Source organism: Macrobrachium nipponense, chromosome 30 (genome assembly GCF_015104395.2).
Source record: "Macrobrachium nipponense isolate FS-2020 chromosome 30, ASM1510439v2, whole genome shotgun sequence".
Classification (NCBI taxonomy): Eukaryota; Metazoa; Arthropoda; class Malacostraca; order Decapoda; family Palaemonidae; genus Macrobrachium; species Macrobrachium nipponense.
The window spans coordinates 17,864,785-17,892,284 of record NC_087218.1 but is presented as its reverse complement, the minus strand read 5'-3'; the positions used below and the strand labels follow the sequence as shown (position 1 = coordinate 17,892,284).

General features: G+C 36.3%; 2 protein-coding genes across 2 annotated transcripts in view; one reads left to right on the top strand and one right to left on the bottom strand.

Annotated features, from left to right (window-relative positions):
- LOC135202343 (cap-specific mRNA (nucleoside-2'-O-)-methyltransferase 2-like) overlaps window positions 1-27,500 on the bottom strand; it is a 273,293-nt gene that overhangs the window by 191,093 nt on the left and 54,700 nt on the right. The window lies entirely within an intron of this gene.
- Window positions 12,739-27,500, top strand: part of LOC135202342 (cardioactive peptide-like) — a 65,327-nt gene continuing 50,565 nt past the window's right edge. The window contains exon 1 of the mRNA XM_064231699.1: window positions 12,739-12,815. The gene's annotated coding sequence lies outside the window, so the exon portion shown is untranslated. The remainder of the gene's footprint in view (window positions 12,816-27,500) is intronic.

Below are 27,500 nucleotides of genomic sequence, written 5' to 3'. Positions count from 1 at the left end.
AGGGAAATTTCCAAAGCATTATCTTTTCACAGACAACTCGAGGAGCAGTTTTCATAGTCAAGATTAGAGGACGAGAGCCATTATCGCTGTAATTACTGCATATGGTTATTCATTCGACCGGCTAACGAGATACGTAGACGAGATGATACGAACTTTAAGGGGAAGGGGGGAGGGGGTTGGACTTGTTCATCCACCACTCCTGTAGGCGAAGGTAATCGTACATGGATTTAAAATTATCGGACGAAGAATCGAGAACTTTAGAGAACGTTCAGTGTAAAAACTTATATCAAATGTGATCACTCATGCATAAACTATTATTTATCGATCAATTTTAACGTCAATTTCTCTTTCAAACACTATGTATTTTTAAATACTGTGCACAGTACAAAGACCTCTATCAAATCCTATTTTCCTTGTGAAAACTTTGCCAGACATTATTTTTCATGAAAACATACTGTCTATTCGCGTTCCTCATTGGACGAGTGGTTGACGTGCTCGCCTACCGATTCGGTAGTCGCGCCGCGAGTTCGACTCCCCCTCAACGTTGAATAAGAGGAATTTATTTCTGGTGATTACAAATTAATTTCCCGATATAATGTGGCTCGGATCCCACAATAAGCTGTAGGTCCCGTTGCTAGGTAACCAACTGATTCCTAGCCACGTAAAGATATCTAATCCTTCGGGCCAGCACTAGGAGAGCTGTTGATCGGCTCAGTGGTCTGGTTAAACTAAGATATACTTAACTGTCTATTCACACATTTTCAAATCTTTAACCTAAGATAGCACACTATATTTTCCGTTTACAAGCTTCATCAAAAGGCAAATGTCCTTTGCAAACTGATATTATCAAATAAAACTCTATCATGCAATGTACACATGTACAAACTGGTCCTTTACAAACTGATATACATTATTATCATAAAACAATTCTACCATGCAATGTACACCATGTACAAACTGTTCCTAAAAACTATCTTGTTTAAGAATCTTATCAAATACAACTTTTACCAGGAAGCCTTATTTCATTAAGTTAAGTATATCTTAGTTTAACCAGACCACTGAGCTGATTAACAGCTCTCCTAGGGCTGGCCCGAAGGATTAGATATTTTTACGTGGCTAGGAATCAATTGGTCACCTAGGAACAGGACCTACAGCTTATTGTGGGATCCGAACCACTTTATTTCGAGCAATGAATTTCTATCACCGAGCCGAGAATCGAACTACGGACCACCTGATTGGTAGCCGAGCGCAAAATCCACTGGTCCAACGGGGAACTGCCTTATTTTATTATTAATTGGCACGAAGAAACATATCAAACGACCTTTTCATGCAAGAAACAGCTATTAAAAATCAGTTTTTCACACACAAAATGTTCATCAAAACACTTATTCTATGGCTCGCCTGTTACACATGGAAATTTCCTGGGTAAACACTTATTAAAAACTTTGTTTTAAAAGGTCTAATAAAATCATATTGAACATGTAAAAACTATCCTGAATCACTGCTGTACACGTAAAAGAAGCCATTAACCACTGTTTTAGTTGCAGAAATCTTATTCCCATTGAAAAAAATGTCGGAATAAACAGCAATTTCCAAGTAACAACTGCTTCCAAGCACCATTTCCTGAGTAAAGTTACCAAACACTACTTGCTACGTAAAAACGTCTATGAATTGCCATTTTCTATGTAAAAACTGCTAACTTCCACCAGCAAAACTATTAAACGTTATTTTCCTAGTAAAATAAAGATTAATTACTTTTCCCAAGCTAAAGTATTTATCTAAAATATAAACGGAAAAGGGACGACTCGACAACCCTTCACATCATCAAGACGGACGATGCAACAGGTAATAAGGGGAACACTTGAGACAGATCAAACCCAGAAATCGTCTCAAAATTCCCCCATGAACGGTTGAGATGTCCAACCAGTAGTGGGCTCCTTCTCCTCTCTCTCTCTCTCCTCTCTCTCTCTCTCTCTCTCTCTCTCAAACAGCTAAGTTAAGTTCAGAGCTGCCCCTTATGTGAATTCTACGCTGGACTGCGCTGGATACAAGCGCATTATCTCTCCCTTTAATCACCAGGTTCCAACAGCCTAATCAATCACTCAATCACTTCCTCCAATCCACCAAGACACAAACAGGGATACCAGACGCTATCCTTCATCAGCGGCGATCTAGGAAGGCTCCTCTATCAGCTCATCACGATTGACCAATTCACACTGAGTGCGAGTTACCTACCGTCACTGTTGCCAGGGTCAGTGACCCAGGTCTCAAAGCGTGACTTGTGTCAAAGGCTATCCAGAAATGAAAGGCCGACTGATTGTTTTGATACCATCTACTGGCGTGGGGTTTCGACAGCTTTGATCGCTGACGAGTCAAACTGTCTCTATATAGATTCTCAATGAAACAGATTTTTTTTTTCATATTGTAAAATGCTTATGGTGTTTTATCTCGTTTACGTTTCCAGGTCCTGTTAATTGCTGGACTATGCTGGGTGAACTTACAGTGAAGTTTTCTATAATTTGAATATAAACTACAGACAATATCCCACACTCGTACACTTTAGATTACTGATTTGTACTAATCCAAAGTAAACCGTTATCCATTATTTGTTACCAAAAACAAAAAAAAAAAAAAAAAAAAAAAAAAAAAAGAACGACCGCCCAAAAAAGTGATGAAAAGGTTGAAAAACAAATGTCAAAATTCGCTCATCAGAAAGAGACCTATAACTAATCTTTCATCTTCTAAGAATAACTCGCCACAGTTCAAATCCCGAACGGATTCAGATCAGATTTTGCTAACCTAAATTACGCGAGCCTTTGAATATCCCCTGGTGACAGCAGTCCACATTCCTGTAATGAAGCTGGTGAGTCAAGACCATTCTCAAGGTGCCGATGCTACCTTGTGCTTCAGCAAGCAACGGCTAATGATTCACAGTTACTCTGTCGTGAATACGCATCTCTCAGTGTTGCTGTTCGTCGTTCTGTTTATATATATATATATATATATATATATATATATATATATAGATATATATATATATAATATATATTTAAAATAATAAACAATGCTTCTTCGTTTTGGAATCTAATTCTATTCAGGAACAAGAACAAAAGGGCTCAAATCCGTGAAACGTTCTTTATCATTATTACAAACGTTTCACGATTTTCACGGAATCATCAGGCTGCTAGAGGAAAATAATAATAATAATAATAATAATAATAATAATAAAAATAATAATAATAATAATAATAATAATAAACTACTATTTACTGGGTTTTATATATATATATATATACATACATATATATATATATATATATATATATATATATATATAATATATATATATATATATATATATAACGATGTACAAATCATGAAACTTGAAAAGGATCTTCAGGACGAAGAATTCTCGAAACTTTGCTAATAGCAATAAACACGTCACAGAGTTTAGCACTGGTGTTCTTCTTATCCCTAAACAGAAAAAAGATTATATATATATATATATATTATATATATATATATATATATATATATATATATATATATATATGTAATATAGCCCCCTACAAATTCCTTTATATTGCCAACACAAACAAACTAAAAAAAAAAAGACCCCTGCAGGAAGTAAGGCAATTCATATCAGGGGAAACATTCTTCACAAAAACAAAGCGAAATAACATCCTGGTTTGTTACCGCTTAAGGAAGGGCGATCTCGTAACTGTTTGATGTTGATGAATAAATAAAAATTGCAAAAACGAACGAGCGAACGATAAGCGCGTTCACCGAAGCGCTCTTCTCTCTCTCTCTCTCTCTCTCTCTCTCTCTCTCTCTCTCTCTCTCTCCACACTCGTTATGTTTTTGAACTATTTTCCAAAAACCTTGCTTACAAATGCATTTCCTTCTTAATCACTGAAATGAAAGATAGTGAAAGGTTCCCCTCCCGACTTCATTTTCATTTCGAACTTGGGGAAAATTCACGATGACTTCTACAAAATTGTTTTGTATCTGGAATAAAATTAATTTTAGATGGCAGCTATGACCTACGTATATCAAATGATATAATATGTTGCCGAGTTGCACCGGCTTGTTGCAGTTTTATTACGGAGAGAAAGCGGATATTTGAAAGTGACTGAAATATACACAGGACAAGCATACCTGTCAAGATCTATATTACTGGAAATATTCAAAACTTGATATGTGCGGGGTATAATATGTCTGAATTATGATAAAGGTTACATGAGCTTTTGACGGAAACAAGATAAAAGCTTGCGCCAGCATCCACAAGTAATTTAGAAACGAATTATTTTATTACCGACCCCCTTTTGCTAGCTACGACCTAAGTCTCTCTAACTAACGACGTCTACAGTAGTCGGGTTCTTTTGGGGTTTGTCAAAAGGGGAATCGAGTGTTTAAAGGATAAAGATCGTGTGAGTCTAGACTGAAAATTCGACTTCGAAGACTACATAACAAATGATGCATGTGCAATGTCGCTTGCACTGGTTAGGAGACGATCGTACCGTAATCGAAAACCGACCTTTCTTCTTCTTCTTCTTCTTCTTCTTCTTCTTCTTTCCCCTCTCTCTCCCATTCTCAATCGTGTCTGGGCAAGCTTAGGGCATTCGATTGCACTTAAAAAGATCATTACATATTTGCCGAATTCATTTGTCGACTATCAAAGATGACCACACGAGTGATGTACTCAACATGCTTAGTTTACAACATACTCGCACGCAACGGTTTTATTTAGGCCTAGGGGAGATAAAATCCAGAATATCTACCAAGGATTGGACTACATATATTCTAATCTGAAACCACTCTTATTATTATTAAGAATAATAATAATACGTAAACCAGTACTAAACCCATAACATAAATAAATGTGCACTATATTCACGATTACACTCCAATTAAACTATAGTAGATTTACATAAACCGTGCATTTGATGTCTAGGCCCGTCCCTTACGATACTCCTGATTGGCTGCTGATAAGCCAATCGCTGGGCTGGAAACTCTCAGTCTCTCGAGAGAGTTCACATAGGCAGGATGTATGTTCCACATCTCCTTTCAAAAGTATCCCTCAGGAGAGCTCGGAACGCAGATGCTGCCTATGTAAACTCTCTCGAGAGACTGAGAGTTTCCAGCCCTGTGATTGGTTTATCAACAACCAATCAGAAGCGTCGTATGGGACTGGCCTAAACATCAGATGCACAGTTGATGTAAATACTATAGCTATGACAGTGACATCTACGAAGAGCTTTCTTGTGGTTTTCCGAACATTTCCTTGTTTGTCTCCGAGGCTTCACGGCAAACTACGACGAGAAAAAGAGGCCGATCGTCTTTTTTTTTTCTCTCTCTCAATCTAAACCGTAAAGGAAAATAAAGTAGCTTCATTTCCACTCACGCGTCCACACCGACCTCAGATTCAGGAGAGATGAAGGAAGTAGAGAGACTCGTTAGGCACGGCTTCCAAAAACCCCTCGAGAGCTCTTGACTTTTATCCCGTCACCTCCATCTTGACGATTTCTAAGGTGAAGTTATACAGGTCAAGTTGCAATAAAGCCTCAACGAGAGCATAGCTGTTTGTTAAAAGAAAGTTCTTACGGCATTATAAGGGACTAACCTGGAGGCAATAGATAATCCTTTTCTAGAAAGGGCGTTGCACCGTCAATGGGGCTGAAATCCTTGGAATCCATTATTTTCCTTAATGACGTCAGATTCCTGCGCATATTGATGTTATGTGAACAATATTTGGTTTTCAGTGTGAGCGACCGAAGTTTCCTTAATAAATTGATCTCTCTTTGTTCGAAAGTCTTATTATAAAATGTCCTTTACACGTGGAGAGTATTTTTTTTTTTATCGCAGCCAAGTAGGCGCATAAGACTTAATTCTGTAATTACGGCTTTTAACTCCATCATTTTGGAAATGACTCTTATCTGACAAAAGTGTTCATCATCAACTTCAACTTTACAGGAAAACTGTCAGTCAAAAAGACTTCTCAATCGGCATAAAACTCTTAACACTAGAAAATTCAATTATAAAACATTTTGAACTAAGGAGCTTCGAATGTTGCCAGAGACCTACACACGGCAGGCAACACAATTATTCATTCTGAATAACATACTATGATCAATGTACGTGTTCGTGACTATGTTATTGTTATTTTATTTAGCAACTTGAGAATTGAAAAAAAATTTGAGGTTTTATACATAATTTTCTTTAGCTGAATACAGGGTCACGATTTTACTGTATTTACTATTTGAAATAAATCTGGTCTATTTAATTCGTTGCGCACCATAACCTTCTCTCTCTCTCTCTCTCTCTCTCTCTCTCTCTCTCTCTCTCTCTCTCTCTCTCTCTCTCTCTCTCTCTCTCGTGAAATACAACCATAATTGCAAAGCTATACCGTGATAACAACGTCATAGCGCGGCAATTACTTAAGAACTGATGTAATACGAGACTCCACAATCTATACAATGTTTGCTGTAGGTTGTGAAAACCAGTCTTCCCAGGAAAGGCAGGACTTTCATTCACACAATCAACAAAATAACAAATTGAAAATTAAAATACCGCAAAAAACTACTTTTTCCCAATACACTAGCATTATCTAGGTCATCTCCCGATACAGTAGCATTATCTAGGTCATCTCCCGATACAGAAGCATTATCCAGGTAATTTCCCTATACACTAGCATTATCCAGTTAAGCTACGGCCAAATAGGTCCTGGCCTTAATTCCTAAAGAATTTTGGGAGTCAGCGAGAAGAAAATTTAATTTAATGCACAAATAATTATCTTATTGACAATGTTGAATATGCAATATAAGAAGTAATGCTGGAAAATGTTTAAATGTTTGATCAAATATCGAGGTTAAAATATTGCGATAATGCCGCCATGACGGTAGAATTACCTTAGTTAAAAATATTCTTAAATATATTAATAATAATAATAATAATAAAATAATAATAATAATAATAATAATAATAATAATAACGAAGACACAGGTATTCCAATCAATTAATCAAGACGGATGACTGAAAAGATGGGATGAAATGTTGCACCCCATCCCCCCCTACCCCTACCCCTACCCCAACCCCCACACACCCCAGCGGATCACGGTACAAGTGTGGAAGACAGATTTTAATGGTACGCCCACGAGACAGCGCCCACACAGAATAAGGTATGGCAGAATGTAATCTAGGATTACTTATTATGAACCGATCACTAACAGCGTCAAAAAAAAAAAAAAATTCACTAACATGAAATAAGCATTACCGTTGATCTGACATTATATTAGAGGAGACAGGCTCTCATACACAAAATAAACCTTCGAAATTGCACACGAATACATAATAATACCCTAATTACGAAAATTTAAGTCAGTGGGAAAAATGGCAAAAGAACAGCCTACTCCTATCAGCCAATGAAGATATGAAAAATAAGAAAAACACCGCAAAAGTTAATTGATTTCTGAAACCTTGGGTCTACATATTCAGTTCTCTCTTACACAGCCAGCGTACGAGAGGCCTATTTCTATCAGGGCAGAAAATATTACACATCGTTAATGGGCTTTATCCTTTCACCCAAAATTACCGTATTTACCAAACGGGCACCACAGCAAGAGAGATGGTGGTCTTGACTGCTGACCACATAGCATGGGTCCTACGAAAATGGGAGGTTGCCGAGCTAAGTGAGGGGGAACTAAAGTAATGATGTTGGACACAGTTAAGGTGTGTGTGTGTGTGTGTGTTTTAAAGACAGGAGTACTTGCCAACATTTCACTCCTAAACCTCAAACTCAAGCAACGTGCCCTGTATAAAAAATATACATACACACATACATACATACACACAAGTATAATATATATATATATATATTATATATATATATATATATATTATATATATATATATATATATATATATATCACAAAACATAAACGAAAGATGGTAAAATGTATATAACAACAATAGTATGAATGTTTGGTATGAATTCCTAATCCAGACTGACTGAATATCACATGGACTTAACTGATTTTAAGGCAGTGTGAGAAGGAATACTTCGAGAAATCCTCACTAATTCATAATAATTTTCCTGGAACACACTTGTTACAATAAAAGCAATACTCCTAATAGTACTAAACAGCGATTCCTTAAGTAAATGGGTACTTATTTTTGCCTACAGTGTATCGTACTTGATTCACACGCGATATGATAGTCCTATTTCAGACAGCAAAAGGCTTCGCATGGATTTAAGAAAATAAAATAATCTGTTTTTCTTTACATCTAAGAGGTCACTGAACTTCGGGTAGGTTTTTAATAAATCTTCAGGCTAGACCACCACAGATCCAAATGATAAATTTACGGGCAATTAATTTTTTCTAATGTATCAATACAATGGCTGCGTAAAAAAAAACTATACATACATGTATTATATATATATATATATATATATATATATATATATATATATATATATAAGCGAATTCCACAGGAAAATGATAGTCAGAAATCCAAGCGCTTTCGTCTTTACTCAGACATTGTCAAGGAGTAAAGACGAAAGCGCTTGAATTTCTGAATATCATTTTCCTGTGGAATTCGCTTATTTATGAAGTCACGTGCATCTACTGTGATTTTTTAAGCATATATATATATATATATATATACATATATATATATATATATATATATATATATATATATATATATATATATATATATATATATATATATATATATCCTCATACCATTTGCAGAAGACAGTTTGGGTCAACACAATGCTCGCGATTGTCTTGTTTGCTTTACGGTGCAGAAGGATAATAATCAACCTATGAATACCAGATCGAGAAACTTAAAAGCTTTCATTGGTATGCATCAGGTACTAGAGAATGACCACTGCAGGGATCCTGAATAAGGTAGATTCTAACCAGTCGGGTTTCTTGAATTTTTTTGATGAATCTCCCAGACCTCTTTACTTAAAGTCCAATTAACTCTTATTTGGTCGGCAATATAACTTATTATACTTACGTAGTTTAATACATACTTTAGGTATGAATGGCTAGGAATAGAATTCAAGAAAATCAGAAGCATTTATAGTTTTATATAGTCATTTATTCACAAAATGTACTCATACATTCATTGACACATTCAAATCAAATATATACAAACATCCAGAGATCAGGTTCCATACCCCCAGCATGTGGTTCTCATGCCCACAAGAGGTATGGATACCCCCTGTTAAGAACCCCTGTCCTCACTCTATCTGTCCATCTACCTATATTATATAATATATAATATATATATATATATATATATATATATATATATACACATGCATACATACATATCGGTTGTGTCCACCATCTCTAGAACTTAATTAACACCTAGACTAAGCTGAAATATGGATGGTGTTGCTAGCATCTGGTAATTTGCCGAAATAGTAGTTATGGCTCTTAAAGGCTTTACGCAAGACCTTTTGAAATGAGTGACCATCTGAAAATAAAGCTGAGGAAACCCAGACACAAAAATTGTTACAACCATGGGATGGTGAAAAGCAGTGTTGTGTCCTATGTTATAGTTACTCGTAGATATGTTTTGTTTTACAACAAAATGCTTCGTTTTCTCTACTGACTGTATATGGACAATTTTTGTATTATACAATAAAACAAGTAAAGGATACGCCGAAGTTTCTTCGGCGCAATCGAGCTTTCTGTAAGGCGCATAATACTGTATGAAACTCTCAGCCACGGCCTGTTTTGTTAGCACCTATAGCAGTGACAGTCATGCAATCATGGCAAAATTTAACCTTAAATAAAATAAAAAAAAAAAAAAAAACTACCGAGGCCAGAGGGCTGCAATTTGGTATATTTGATGATTGGAGGGTGGATGATCAACATACCAATTAGCAACCCTCTAGCCTCAGTAGCTTTTAAGATCTAAGGCCGGACAGAAAAAGTGCGGACGGACAGACAAATAATCACCTCAATTTTCTTGTCGCGACAACAAAACCCTTTATTCATATGATAAATCTGGTACTCGGTTAAATAAATAAATAAATAAATGAATGAATGAATAAATAAATAAATAAAAAAGGAAATAATCATTCTCAGAGCTTATACGACTACCCTGAATCTAACATTCCCTATGTAGAGTGAATTAGATATTAAGCGACAGTTTAGTGTTTGTGAATAAAAAAATATCGGTGTATGTAATACAACTCACTCTCTCTCTCTCTCTCTCTCTCTCTCTCTCTCTCTCTCTCTCTATATATATATATATATATATATATATTATTATATAAAATATATATATATATATATATATTATATATATATATATATTCTAAAATATAAAATATATATATATAGAATATATATATATTATATATATATAATAACAATCCGTCAGAAACATTTAAAACAAAGCCAGCACTTTTACTTGCCCCACTCCCCCTGTCTGTCTGTCTGTCTGTCTCTCTATACAACTTTATGAGAGCAAAAACACGATTCTACGACAATAAGTGAAAATGCCTTTCACGTTCTAATCAATACCACGTTCGGTTGACGAAACCTAAATATTCCCGGAATCTATAAAAGAAAAAAAAAGTTCAGAACATTATTAGCAAAATGGGTTGAAGCAAAGACAAATTATATTTGTATTTACTTTGGTGAATCACTGACGACGACCAATATAATCGTCAAAATACACGAGTTAGTAGAGTATCAATACGCCTTTATAAAAACGACGCTGAAGCAGAATGGAATGGAATACAGAGGTTAGGCCAAAGGCCAAGCACTGGGACCTATGAGGTCATTCGGCGCTGGAAAGAAAATTAAGAGTATAGGTAGGTTTGAAAGTGTAACAGGAGGAAAATCTCGGAGTTGTACGATGGAATTATAGTTAGGAGTAGGTAGATAGCAACCTGGAAGAAAGATAATATGAATGGAGGTTGATTTGATTTATATAGATTTTTGGCATTATGCCAAGCACTGGGGCAACTAAGGCCATTCAGCGCTGAAACGGAAATTGGCAGTAAAAGGTTAGAAAGGTGTAACAGGAGGAAAACCTCGCAGTTGCACTGTGGAACAATTGTTAGGAGAGGGAGGACAGTAAGACTGAGGAAAGAATATGAATGGAGGTACAGTAAAAGGAATGAAAGTAGTTCCAGCTAGGAGCCCGGAGAGACGCTGCAAAGAACCTTCAGTAATGCCTACAGTGCACCCCGTGAGGTGCACTGACAACACAACCCCCGCAGAATTCAAAAACACTCATGAAAATAACTGAATGCATATTAGTGAGTTTTTATAAGAATTCAGACGTAATTGACACAGGTGCTGCTGTAGTATAATGTCCACGTCTTGCCCAGGCAGAAAACTAGGCAAAAAAAAAAAAAAAAAAAAAAAAAAAAAAAAAAAAAAAAAAAAAGCCGAAGTTTCTTCAGCGCAATCAAGTTTCCTGAACAGCGTAAAATTATGCATGAAACTCCCAGCCACGGTCCATGAAACTCTCCGACGCAGCCCATGAAACCTTCAGCCAGGGCCCTGTGGTGGCCTACGTTTTTGGCACCTTAAGCGGTGACAGACGCACGATCATGGCTAACTATAACCTTAAATAAAATGTAAACTACAGAGGCTAGATGGCTGCAATTTGGTATGTTTGATGACTGAAGGTGGATGATCAACATACCAATTTGCAGCCCGCTAACCTCAGTAGCTTTTAAGATCTGAGGGACAGAAAAAGTGCGGACAGACTGACAAATAGCCACCGCAATATTTTTCTTTTACAGAAAATCTAAAAAGTAAAAAACTGCAGAACACAAAGGCCTGATCATGAAGCGAACCATCATAAAATGTACTCCAGTATCTAAATAAGTCTATGATACCCTGTGTGCGTGCTATGGTTAAAAGCGAATGAGTAAGAAAGTCCATACGCACACACACACACATATATACATACATACACACGCGGAGAGGTGAGTCATTGAAATAAGTGAGAACTATTAACACGGACGCAAAATGATTTGATAAATCAATCCATGGAATTGCATTCTAGGAAACTCAAGCTATCTCGGTTAGAGAACTGAAAACATGAACATTAATTGTTTTTTTTTTTAACTGTGTTTAAAACCCTGACATTCATCAAACAAATTACCTGAGGGGTAAGGCTAATTAGAATGTTATTTCTAGAGATATTTGCGAGATACGTTTTTTTTTTTAATATTCGAGTTAATGAGGTGGAGAGGGCCAAAGTTATTTTAGAAATGGGTATTTTTGGAGTAATTCTGTTTTATACCCACGCATTCCTATTCTAAGTTAATCTGTTTGTGCTGTATTCTCTTAGGATGACCTCTCCATAAATAATAATAATAAAAAAACCGATAATGACTGTACTGTCATTTCAAAAAATATAAAATCTATTCATTATTTTAAAAAGGGGGGGGAGGGGGAGGAAGACGGCAGAGGTCAGGTCATCCAATACTCATTATCTGAAACTCGAACAAGTTTCTTTCCCCTCGTCTGCCCTTACCATTGTAACATGAACTGATGACATATTCCAAGGGAAACCAATCGCAATGCAATAAGTATATGACGTCATTGTACGGAGCACCAATAAACGCGCAGGCACCGAACCTCGACTACCCAATGGGTGCCGCTTTCGACCGTGACGTCACGGGGAAGGGAGGGCTGAGGGAGGGGAGAGCGAGCGGCCGTGCCATATAAAAATGAGAGGGATGAGAGTTGGGCTTTCAGGAAGTTGGAAACTCGGTCAGTACGGCTCGTGGCGTTGAAGAGGTAACACCCATTCCCCGCATCACACAGGTAAGGGACCGCGGAGTGAATCACTTGTTTACTAACTTCTAGAGGATTAGTTATCGTATTTAAAGTTGTTCTACAGCTGCTCTGTATACTGTGTCATGCATTCCAGCGTTTTCCTTCATTTTCTCTATTTTGCTTTTTCCCCTCACAAAAGTAACTAAATCGCAATTGCCTCGTTGTTCTATGTCAAAGGGATTAGATGATAAAGTTGTCAAAAACGACTGGATGATAAAATTACAGTACTGCATTGATAAATTCGTTTATAACAGAAGAAATCAATTCTCACAGTTCTCCTAATCGATGACAGAAGATAAGTCAATAAGTTATGACATAAGATCTTTTCCAACAATGGTGTGGTAGCCATTACTTACGAGAAGAATTTTGTCGAAAGGTGGAAAAATTATAAATTACTACCCTTGTAGTATTAACTGATAAAAAAATAAGTTTTAAGATATAAAAGGGAAATAATTTTATTCCTTCAGGTAACAATTTGCAATCCTCATGTCGACATAAAAATGAGCGTTCAGGGATTAATATTAGAAGGGAGTTCTTAAGATAAACAAATAAGTATTATTCAATTTTATTCTTATTATTTTAACCATCATGTAAATCGGTTTCAATCTTTACATATTTAATAACAGGCAAAGATACTTCCTTTTTTATTTGCCCGGCAGAATATTATATGGTAATCCTTTGAAAGCAATCGTCTAAAATTAAGCCAAGTATTTGATTTGTCAAAGTCTGGCAGACACTTAATTTAAAATCACTACATTTTAAAAGATTTTTTGTTAAAAGAATCCTGTTAAACCACTAATCATTTGCCTGCCAATCTGTCAATGAACTGACGAAATGACTCGGAATGTCATTGAAGTCTGGTCAATCAAAAAAATCGGTTATACTTTACTGACAGATTAATTACGAAACAAAACGTTTCAAGTTTGTTTACGCAATAGGCCGCGACAGAAGGCCTCAGGACACCGGTTTCCTTTTTTTTAAAATCTTATTCATATGAAACAAGCCCACGGGGCCATTAACTTGAAATACAATCTTCCAATGAACATGTCAGTTTCAACCTCCCACCACAGACCTCACACCGCGGCAGTAACTGATCATGTTATACAGAGCCAATGATTTTTCATGGCCCTGGGGGTTGGCGCGAACTCATGACATCTGAGTGGCATACCAAGGCACTAACCAGTGAAACTATCTGTATTTACAGTAGGATACAGTAGATTTAAATGCCGTATTTTAAAAATAAGCGTTGTTAATCCCTCAAGCACCCTAAAATAGTAACCGATCATACTGCTATTTCTTCCAACACCAATACACTAATTTCAACTTGTGAGAAGCCTTACGCAGAGGATTCGCCTCCTCAGGAATCGTGAATCACTTAGCGAGCATTGTGTGAACGTATTCTGTTTTTAAATGGACAAGTGTACCAATCAGAAGAGACATTCAGACGAACAAAAACTACAACAATGAAACTTTGCTCTCTCTCTCTCTCTCTCTCTCTCTCTCTCTCTCTCTCTCTCTCTCTCACTTCAGTGCTCGGCAAAATATCAAGTGCGAATACAGAATAATGAACAAATTCAAGTATTGGTGACTGCCTCTCATATTAACACTTACAACTGATATCATTTATTCAATGTAACAGTCTCTAAACAAGACCAAATAACTTATGCGAATGCCAGTTATTAATAAGGCCTTTTTGTCCCATACATTGGATAACCTCAACAAATTACCACCGACATATTCATAAACGCGAAAATTTTTTTGTGTGTGTAAATAATAAGGAGCTTGAGTTTTAGCAATAGTTCTACCACTATGATCCATTATTCTCAAGTTCGTCCCAAGAATGGATAAGAGAGGAGGGTTCAGTGCATGGTTAACTGTTCTGCCTCAAAAAAAAAAAAATTAAAAAAAAGTATTTCCAAAAGCCATAGAAATCTGTTGTTGGTGCCAATGGGCCACAATAAGGCAGGAGACGCCAGCTCCTTCGTGACTTCAACAGCAGAGTTGGGTCATAACTTTCATAATATTTTCTGAGCAATAAGGCGAAAACATTTTTTTAAAAGATTTACTAAAACACCTATCTCATATATGAAATGGAGACTTCTCTACTTCTCTTCTCATAAGTACGGGCAAACAATTATTTCTCTCTCTCTCTCTCTCTCTCTCTCTCTCTCTCTCTCTCTCTCACGGCCTCAACACAAACTACTTGAAACTAATATCTTTGTTGATGTACGTTTATAAAAGTATATACCCGCAATGCCAACTAGATCAGTGGTTCCCAAACGTTTCCAGTACGTGACCCCTTTCGGTGGTATCAAACCTACCATGACCCCCAACCTTTATAAGCCTTCTGAAAATGTACTAATTTCCAATGGCGCAGATACATAGAATTAAAGATTGATCACTGCAGAGAGCAATAAAAAAAATGCTTATTAATGTTTATCAACAAGGACTGATTTAATCATGTATTTTAACTGACAAAAATCTCTAAACATTAAAAAAAATTTCCTCAAAATCTTGGATCCTCCATAACCTCCAGAAAAAGGCTCATAACAACCCCACTCTTGATCTAGACCAACAACAGTTACTTATCATTCTCTTTGTGTCTGGATGTCTTGAGAATATTTTGTCAGAGAAAATTTCTCTTGCAAATATTACCGGACAACATTCTGAGGGGCCGTCACAAAGACGGACATCCAGGCTTATATAAGATTCTGTCGAATGTCGCCTGTTTCGGCTGGAAAACAAAGTGGGATTAGTGTCCGTTCTAAATATGTCAATATGTTCAACTGCTATTTGGGAAGAATGAAAGCTATGGATTTTAAAATGTGCGAGGTGGAAAGACAGACTTGTTGGGTGAAAGTATACAATTCATAACTCGAAATAAGAATATCATTCGTGTAATTCACTTTCTCAAAGTTTAACGATAATTGGCCTTGAATAGTTGAACCCGGATAAATACTGATTATCTTTACAGGACAGGATAACCAACATGAGATCATTTGATAAGGAGAGAAGAGGAGAGAGAGAGAGAGAGAGAGAGAGAGAGAGAGAGAGAGAGAGAGAGAGAGAGAGAGAGTATATAAAAACTCCACGAATTCAAATTCTTATGAATTCAAAATTTAATTTAAAAAATTAAGAGACTTTTTGGGCATTGAACTATGAAGATATTCGAGAACACAGAAGAATGTGGAGACTTCTATGCCGTAAGGTAAATCGAAAGAAGAAATGACTGAATCGTCTGACGCTAGATGTCACAATTTGCTCTTCGTAAATGCCTGAAGATGGTGGGCTGAAGATATTTATTACCCATAATACTGAATAGTCAGAACGGTAATTAATCGCCTGCAGCAACTTGGCGGCTCAGGGTGAAATATCAACGAACAGAAATAAGGATAGGAAAATTTTTAACAATGACTGTTGAATTTCTTAACAAGAACGGTTGAATTTCTTGACAATAATTGTTGATGAATTTCTTCGCAAGATCTGTTGAATTTCTTGACAACAATTTTTGATTAATTTCTTAACTAGAACTGCTGAATTTCTTGACAATAATTGTTGATGAATTTCCCAACAAGACCTGTTGATTTGCAGGCAATAATTCTTCATGAATTTCTTAAACAAGGACTGCTGAATTTCTTGACAATTTAAAGACGATAATTGTTCATGAATTTCTTAAACAAGAACTGTTGAATTTCTTGACAATAATTGTTGACGAATTTCCTGAGAAAAACTCTTGAATTTTTTGACAACAACTGTTGATCAATTTCTTAACAAAAACTGTTGATTTTTTTTAGAACTGTTGATGTGTTTCTTAACAAGAACTGTTGAATTTCTTGACAACAACTGTTGATGAATTTCCTAATAAACACTGCTGAATTTCTTAATAAGAACTGTTGAAACCCTGACAACAACTGTTGATGAATTTCTTAATTAAAAACTGCTGAATTTCTTCACAATAACTTTTGATGAATTTGCTAAATTAAAAATTCAATTCACATTGAAATGTAAACGCATAAAGTTCCCAGTCCCATCGACCTCCTCATTACTGCGAAAACGACATCGAATTATAATTGAGGAAAATATGGCTAACGGAAGACAATAATGAAAACACATGACAACCAGCTGCCTCTTTAATCAAATTTCTCATTTAAAGAAAACTCTAAAAATCAACAAAAGGAACTTGGAACCGATTTTAGAGGAAAAAGTTAAGATATTTTTCGCCCCGTTCATTATTATGCATCACTGGTCTGAGTTTCACATCCAATGGATGGATGATCCGAGAATATTCAATGAGGGTGAAACGACCGAATTAACTTTGGCAATTTGTTAAAAGTCTTATGATAGACGGTCAACCGGAAGTACTTTCCTCAAGTGTGAGGTCATGGTGAAACGTTTGGAAGCTCGTTTCTGTTTTTCCTTGGAATAATTTTTTAAGTAAATTTCGTCGTAACTATGATGAACAAAAGTCAAACGTTGTGGAACATTTAAGTGGAATCATATACGCGCGCGGACACATATTAAGTATATAATATATATAATATATATTATATAATTTATTATATGAGTGTGTGTGTGTGTAGTGCAAGCTACCTACTGTAACGTTAAATATGCGTAGGTGTTTTGTGAGATTTATATATATATATATATATATATATATATATATATATATATAATATATATATATATATATATATATATATATGTATATATATATATATATATATATATATATATATATATATATTATATATATATATATATATATATATATATATATATGTGTGTGTGGTGTGTGTGTGTGTGTGTAAATTTATACATATGTAAATAAATATACATACATATATATATATATACATATATATATATATATATATATGTAAATTTATACATATATATAAATAGCGCCTCAGTGGCGTGGTCAGTATGGTGTTGGCGTGCCACGTCTGTGGCCGCGAGTTCGATTCTCGGGCATTCCACTGAGGTGTCAGAAATCTGTATTTCTGGTGATAGAAGTTGACTCTCGACGTTGTTCGGAAGTCACGTAAAGCCGTTGGTCCCGTTGCTGAATAACCACTGGTTCCATGTAACGTAAAAACACCATACAAACGAACATATAAAGATATGTACATACATAAATATATAGTACATACACACACAATGCATATATCTCACAATGCACCTGTGCATAATTAACTTTGGGGTAACATACATTACGCGTCACGGGACGACCAAAGTTAATCCGATATTCGTTAAAAAGTCATTATCGAAAGCCGACAGGTAATGAACGGGGTATATCCGATCCTCGCGCGGCCGCGTCACTCACACGCACACGCATATTTTTATGATCGCATTAATCTGAAATACAAATTTATCCTCGGAAATAAACGATCTTTATGCAATCAGCACTGACTTCCGGCGGCCATATTTGAATTTCCATTTGCCCAAAACCCCACACTAATTTGCATTCTTGATTTGAAATTTCGCTCGCTAATTTTCCCATTAACCGTACATTTTTTTTCTTTTTTTTTCGGATAATAATCATATCCTCTGTATTCAAGTGATCAAGTGTCATTTTGGTGGTTGGGAGAAGAGGAGCCGACCGGGGAGGGGAGGGGGGGCGGGGGGCGGGGAGAGGGCGCATGGACATTGTGGAACCCATGATATCATTAAAATTGTTCGAACTAAAGTTGGAAATATAAAGAGGTTAGATGGAGTGTTTAATGTATGTAGTTTGTTCGTCTCTGTTCTTTCAGGGTTATTCATTCATCTCTCTGTTAACCCTTCTCTCTTTAATTGCTCTTTTATTGTTTTTAATTTCTTCTTACTTCTATTGAACCGAAGATGAAAAAAGTTCATTTTTCTTTTACACGCATATTTCTATTCTTTTCTTACTCAAGATTTTTTCTGTTATTCTTTTTCATTTTGCATTTTTTGCTAATCCTGTAACTTACTCAAATCTTATCCATTTCCACGACCTACCTTTGAGGAAGTTGATAACTTCACGTGAAAGAAGGATAGATAATCATTAACAAAAGAACATCACGGTCACCATGAGTAAGTACTGTCCAAACAAACGTCGTAGGCATTAAGAAAGGACGGAAGCGCAATCTAATCTATTTAATCATCAAGTAACACCAGTAACCGCCGTAACTACATTACATGGGGCTCCTTTGATCCAGATAGGAAGACTTATCTTTCTATCCTAGTTTCTCAAGAACATGCTGAAGATTTGCTTTTATTTCTGGTAAGTATTCTGCAGCATAGCTCCTGCTCGTAAAATTGCTTAGAGCAAGGGTTTTAAAGTTGATCTGACATCCTATATGTGAACCTGCACTACTTAGAAGTAGTTGTAAAATGCATATGGTACTATAATTTGATCTGATATCATATATGTGAACCTGCACTACTTACAAATTTGTTGTAAAATGCATATGGTACTATAAGTTGATATGATATTCTATATGTAAACCCGCACTACTTACGTGGAAGTAGTTGTAGAATGCATATGGCACCGACTTTCATCGCTATGTTATGTCGGTTTATGTCTATTATCCGTTCATTATGGCAGAAACTTGATACGCGTTTAGTCTACTGACTTATCCGTGGGCTGCCTCCACGCCACAGTAAAACATGTCTTGAACACAAGACGGCGACGGCAACTTATCGCATAAACATCATAACAGGTTGAATACAAATTATCGACTTACTGGTGATCCTAAACAGTGCTTCACACGATTACTCCACTTAACAGTGGTTGATATGCTGTCAACCCGTCTGTTTGTTTGTTTGTATGGTGCTATTACGTTGCATGGAACCAGTGGTTATTCAGCAACAGGACCAACGGCTTTACGTGACTTCCGAACCATGTCGAGAGTGAACTTCTATCACCAGAAATATACATCTCTGCCCCGTCAGTGGAATGCCCCAGAATCGAACTCGCAGCCACAGAGGTGGCAGGCTAAGACCATACAAATCGCGCCACAGCTCAGAGGCGCTCTCAACCCGTTTGTGGTATATATGCAAGAAGTTGCCAAGGGGTGTTTATGACGCGTTTCACTGCACTGAGGACACTACTTTCGCCACAAAAGTAAGCTTTCTTTTAGACAACACCTAGAAATCACCTCCGGCGTACTTTCATTTCCAAATGCACCACATTAGACCTACTTTTCTTGGACTCACTATAATGCCTCCTTTTGTAATACTGCTGCTTTTATTGATATGCAATAATTAGATTTTCGTCTTTTCTTTATGAAGCGATCAAGAAAGATATGATTTTCAACAATTTCTTTATCACTGCGAGAAGGCAGAGGCAGAAAGGAGATAAAATCAGAAGATCCCACAGTTACTGCTTTTCTTTTCTTTTTGAGATGATGGTGGCTTTTATAAAGAGAGAAGGATTCAGTTAATCATCATTTTTCGGTCATATAACACACAATAAGTCCTCTTGGGCCGTAACCTTTTAGATGTTGTTATCATCTTCCCGCTGATAGCAAAGTAAATTCTCTTATAACTCACAGCAACTGGTTACCGTTGACCAACATTCCTTCCACATTAGGAAAGTTCGAAACCTCAATTCGGTTTCGGAGTTTTCAATAGCAATGAGGAGGTTTTCGAGACCATTTCGGGAGAGAAATCTAGGCCAGACTGCCTATTTTGAACCATTTTCTCATCTTCCAGCGCTAGTGACCACAATGGTTGTGAATTGAACTGAATTGAATATAGAATTTAGATCTAAGAGGTCATTCAGAGATGAAACGGAAATTGACAATAAGAAGGTCTGAAAGGCGTAACAGGACTATGAATTAATTGTTAGGAGAGGGTGGAAAGCAGGATGGAAGAAAGAGAATATGATAATATGAAAGGAGGTACAGTAAAAGAAACGAAAGGGGGTTCCAGCTAGGGGCCGAAGGCAAGCTGCGAAGAACCTTAAGTAATGTCTACAATGCACGCATGAGGTGCGCTGACGGCAATACCCCGCAAGAGGCACAGTCGTTGTGATACCTGATAATGTACAATGAACAAATCAGTTTCTAGTTTATCCCACAGGTTTTTACAATCACAAGACAACTTATGAGACGTCTTTGCCGTTGCTAGAATAAGCACTCGTAATAGGTCGTCCAACACAGACATGAAGAACAGCAACTCTTTTAAGATATTTTTCCAAGCGAAAACAAACTTGCAAACGCCTTTGTTGCGACAGGGGAGAAGAGAAATGAAGTTTTAATTCGATTCCGACGTCAGCTAACGGGGCGATGCAAATGAATTGCAACTTGGTCAAGTCTGTAATCATCACGGGTGATAATTTCTTCTTGTCTTAATGGCCCTTTCGGAGAGAAGAGAAATGTCATGAGGGTAATTCCTTTGTTTTTGTAACCTTAGAATCAGATTTTCCCCCGTCTTGCACTCTTATTTATTCTGGATATAGCTTAATGATATTGGCTATATTTATTTGTGGGATGATTGTACGAACATTTTTTTTTTTATAAAGTCTTAAAATGACAAAATCGATCAATCTCTACTCATAATTTGCAAGACGAAAAGGCTGTTTTCCAGGAGGGCAACTTATATAATATATATAAATAATAACACACACACACACACACACACACACACACACACACACACACACATATATATATAATATATATATATATATATATATATATATATATATATATACACATATATATATGTGTATATATATATATATATTATATATATATATATATATATATATATATATATATATATATATATATAATATATATATATTTAATATATATCTCGGCCCGGCCAACGCGGAATCAGAGGAATTTATTTCTGGTGATAGAAATTCATTTCTCGACATAATGTGGTTCGGATCCCACAATGAGCTGTAGGTCCCGTTGCTAGGTGACCAATTGGTTCCTAGCCACGTAAAAATACCTGATCCTTCGTGGCCAGCCCCTAATGAGAGCTGTTAATCCAGCTCAGTGGTCTGGTTAAACTCAGATAATATATATATATATATATATATATATATATATATATATATATATATATATATATATATATTATATATATATATATATATATATATATATATATATATATATATATATATATATATATATATATATATAGTGCGTGTGTGTGAAGCAACACCTTGGAACCGAAATGAAATTAGAGTGCACGCACCATATCACGAAAAAAAAAAAACCATTCTAGTCCGAGCGCATTTGTGTACATAAAGGACACATCTTCAGTGAAAATGGATGTACTTAACAAACGCTAAATGTTTGGGAAACATGAATTACTCTTATATGTATGTCGGTTACAGGCTGAACTTGAGCTTTGGGAAAAATAAACGGCACTCCAAAGATTAATGAGGTACTCTATGTATATTTGATGACATTTCCATTTGGCTAAATGACATGAGAGCTGCGAATGAGAAGTAATTATCTATATACGATCATCACATAACGAGTTACAGAATGGCTTCATGCGTATAAGAATCTAATTTTGTCAAGACCACGTTTAGTGATGAGTGTTAGTTCGCAAAATAATGCAATTGCGTCTCTAATGACATTTTTGGAATAAAAGTTCCCATTTACACTTAATCGCCACGAAACGGATTTCCCAATATATCTCAGAATGTGTATTTCAAACTACAAAAGCCAATGAATAATGAGATACTCCAATTTACCTTTATCTAAAAAGTTCTGATGGATTTGTCTAAACTGCCAACCCTCCCAGGATCCCAAAGTTCAAAAGCCAAGTCTGTACCACGATGGAATGGAATGGAATATAACATTGCGGCCAAAGGCCAAGCTCTGTGACCTAAGAGGTCATCCAGAGATGAAAAGGTAATTGAGAATAATTAGTTTTGAAAGGAGGAACAGTTGTTAGGAGAGGGTAGAAAGTAAGATGGAAGAAAACGAATATGAACGGAAGTAGAGTAAAGGGAATGAAGGGGGTTGTAACTAGGGGCCGAAGGCACGCAGTAAAGAACCTTAAGTAATGCCTACAGTGCACCGCATGAGGTGCACTGATGACACTACCGACCGACGGGTAAAATCGTTAACTAACCCTTGGCCTGTCACATCTGGTATTACAAAACTGTATTATGACATTACACAAGGGAAAAAATTCCACAGCAATGTCGTAAAAGGAAACAAACGGTCCTTGAGCTGAACGATAAAAAAAAACTACGAAAAAAATTCAAAATAACACAACAGTATAATGCAACTGATTATACAATCAAATACATGCAAATAACAGAACAGCCTAACGTAACAGATTACGTGATAAATAACACATCACCATAATTTAACAGATAACGTACTAATTAGTTAAGAACTTAGAAAGCGGATAAGATACCACAATGAACTGAAAATCTTTTGTCTAAACATTAGACTTTTTTTCACCACTTTTCTCAAAGGTCTGAAGGTTCCCAATCAGTCATTTCTAAAGACTTTTCGAGCCTCTTCTCCAACCGACGAACTTTTATTCTCTAAGAATGAAATTACTACCGACAATTTTCGAAAGTTTCCGTAATCGAAGCGTTTCTTCATATCGAAACTGCACCGAAACTTATCCTAAGAATCGTGGGCGATTTTAGTAATTAGTGAAGATAAGAATGTAAGTATGGAAAAAGTGAAACGCTGATTTGGTATACTTTTCGGATACAGACTGACACTGATGAAGAGACTCCATTAATGGAGTTTTTTTTTTTTTTTTTTTAGAATGTCATTTGCTGACTTAGTAAACTTTTGGGATGCCACTCGTACACTGAAAGTATGAGAGAGAGAGAGAGAGAGGAGAGAGAGAGAGAGAGAGAGAGAGAGGAGAGAGAGAGAGAGAGAGAGAGAGAGAGAGAGAGAAAGTTATGGCTCGCAACGAATTATAAAGACTACAGATTTATTTCATCAAATAGTAAATACAATAAAAATGTGTCCCTGTATTCAGCTAAATAAACAAAAATATGTATAAAACCTCATATTCCCTATAGGAGGAAGTGCAGCTCATGCGGTGCACTGCAGACATTACTTAGGGTTCTTTGAAGCGTCCTTTCGGCCCCTAGCTGCAACCCCTCTCATTCCTTTTACTGTACCTCCGTTCATAATACTTACTTCCATCTTACTTTCCACCCTCTCCTTTCTCCTGTTACACCTTTCAAACCTTCCTTTCTTTCAATTTCCCTTTCAGCGCTGAATGAACCTCATTGGTCCCAGCGCTTGGCCTTTAAATAAAATTTTATATTCCAATTTCAAAAACTAATATTTAAAAAAGTTATGAATATAAAACCTGTCCGTTTGAAAGTCTTTATTCAATTTCAGGGCAAATACAAACAAATTTATATTTATATATATATATATATATATATATATATATATATATATATATATATATATATCTATATATATATATATATATACATTAGATTCTTATATTCAATGAGAATGTATTTTAATGCAATTCTCTCTACCTCGGTATCTTCATATATGTTAACCGAAAGGGAATTTTTTTTACTTGATAATAATTTCGTCCTCCCGTGGATTCGAACCTGCGGTCAGACAGAGGAGAAATCAAGACTGCAGTGACATTATCCACTCGACCAGAGCGAATTGGGTATTTAAGGACATTTGTAGCTTAATGCATGTATATGAATCTCGGTGATTTGATAAGTAGTCATACATACATACACACACACACACACACACACACACACACATATATATATATATATATATATATATATATATATATATATATATATATATATATATATATATATATATATATATATATAATTGTAATAGCCACAATGCCCTCTTAACTTCTTGAATTCTTTACTCCAAAGCCTGAAGATCCAAGTTCAAAGAAATTTGGAGAAGAAATTGTAATTCTGGTCCTGGGAAACGAACGTGATCTCTCTGTGATTATTGAACCTGGGTTCGTTTCCCAGGACCAGACAATTACAATTTCTTTTCCAAATTTCTTTGAATTTGGATCTTCAGGGTTTGTAGTGACAAGCGTATCCAAAAAAGAGCAAAGAATTCAAGAAGTTAAGAGGGCATTGTGGCTATTACAATTTCATATGTATCTGGTAAAAAAAAGTGACCAGTAGATTCTACACACACACACACACACACACATATATATATATATATATATATATATATATATATATATAATATATATATATATATATATATATATATATCAATGTCACTAGCGTTCAAGGGGAAGCAAACGCCTTGGTCTTTGTTACCGAGCAATTAGATCACACATCCATATCCCGAACAGAAAGGGATTAAAACTCGAAGATAATTCTCATCACTGAAACAATTCTCCTCCCTCTCTCCAAATAAATATCCTCCAATTCTCAGCAAATTTCCAAAGGCTGAATAAAAGGATGACGTCCTAAAAAAGAGGAGATGGGAAATAAGGGATAGGAAGGATTACAAGATGGTCTCAAGGGTCATCCGTCATGAATGAAAGGGGAGGGAGATTTATTCTTCACAGAATATGTTTTGTGACGGTATTGACCTCTCATTCTAAAGAGAGAGAGAGAGAGAGAGAGAGAGAGAGAGAGAGAGAGAGAGAGAGAGAAATGTCATCAAATATTCAATGAGAAATGAGTATATATTTACAAACAAATACAAACACAGCATAAGGTGTGTATGTGTATGCATATATATATATATATATATATATATATATATATTTATATATATATAATATATATATATATATATATATATATATATATATATATATATATATATATATATATATATATATATAAACCTAGCCACCTGGGGGCGGGGGGGGAACCAAGTCCTTATGGGTGCCGGTCCCAAGCCCGGATAAATAGGGAGGGTTAGTGTCAGGAAGGGCATCCGGCTGTAAAAATCTGTGCCAAAACCAAAAATGGAATGAGCCGAAATATGGAAAGAGGTAATGCTAGGGCGTACTCCGTAAACGACGCACAGAGACATCGCCCTAACTCTGTGGTAAGGCGAGGGCTACTGCATCAGGAGCGGGTGCAGCTAAAGAAGCGAGCTCACATTGGGTTCAGAGTATGTCAGCTAAATGTTGGGTCCATGACTGGGAGAGGTAGAGAATTGGCTGACTTGATGAGAGAAAAGAAAGTAGATGTTGTGTGTGTGCAAGAAACGCGGTGGAAAGGAAATAAAGCTAAAGAGTTGGGAGATGGATATAAGCTATATTATAGTGGAGCAAATAAACAAAGGTAGAAATGGAGTTGGCATAGTACTGTCTAGTGAACTAAAGAACTCGGTAATAGAAGTACATAGAAAGAATGACCGTATCATCAGATTGAAGATATGTTATGGAGGAGAGATTCTGAATATTATAAGCGCATATGCACCACAAGTTGGTTGCACAGAAGAAGAGAAGGGAAATTTCTGGAGAGACATGGATGGAATAATGCAAGAACTGGAAGAGCATGAGAGGGTGATAGTTGGGGCAGATTTGAATGGCCATGTCGGAAGTGAAAATGAGGCGATTGGGCGGGTGCATGGGGGCCATGGAAGGGAATTGGGGAGACGAAACCCAGTAAGGAGAGAGTTGTACTGGGACTTGTTGCTGTGTCATTTCGTGACGATGGCAATAGTAAACACATTTTTTGAGAAGAAAAGGGAACACCTAATAACATATAGGAGTGGGGGAAGATTCTCCCAGATAGACTATTTCTTGTATAAAAGGATAAATCTGGTGGAGGTCAAGAACTGCAAAGTTATTCCAGGCGACCATGTAGCCCCCCAACACAGGCTGCTATGTATGGACTTGAAGTTGAAAAGGGAAAGAAAAAACCAAAGCTAAAGGGATAAGGAAAATTAAATGGTACGAATTACAGAGGAAGGGGATAAGAAGAGAGAGTTTAAGAGGAGGGTTTTGGAGGATATTGATATAGGGATTGAAGATGTTCAAGAATGGTGGGCACGAAATGCAGCAGTAATAAGAAGGCATGGAAAGGAGCTGCTAGGAGAGACATTTGGTATCATATGGGAACAAAAAGGATAGTTGGTGGTGGGATTAAGACATTGAGAAAGTAGTAAAAGATAAGAAGGAGGCACAGAAAAGATGGGAAGAGTCACAGTCAGTGGAAGACAGAAACAGGTACAGAGAGAAAAAACAAGGTGGTGAAAAAGGTGGTAGCCCACGCTAAAGCAAAGTCGTATGATGATGTGTATAATGAGCTGGGGACAAAGGAAGGATTAAAGAAGATGATGAAGCTATCAAAGGCTAGAAATAAGAGCACCAAAGATATAACACACATCAAACAAATAAAGAATCAAGAGGGTGTAGCTAGTGCTTAGAAAGGAGGAAGACATTGTGAAGAGATGGAAAGAATATTTCGAACAGTTGTTAAATGAAGAAAATAATAGACTAATAAGAGAGGATGGGCAAGTGAACATTGGCATGGTAATGAGGTTTTCTAGGCAAGAGGTACTAAATGCACTGAAGAAGATGAAGAATGGGAAGGCAACCGGACCAGACATGATCCCGGTGGAGGCATGGAAAGCATTAGGAGATGAAGGAGTGGATATACTGTACGATCTTATGATAAAGATCCTTGAACAGGAAAAGATACCAAATGAGTGGCGTGGGAGTATATTGATCCCAATTTTTAAAAGGGAAAGGCGATGTCCAAGAGTGTGGTAA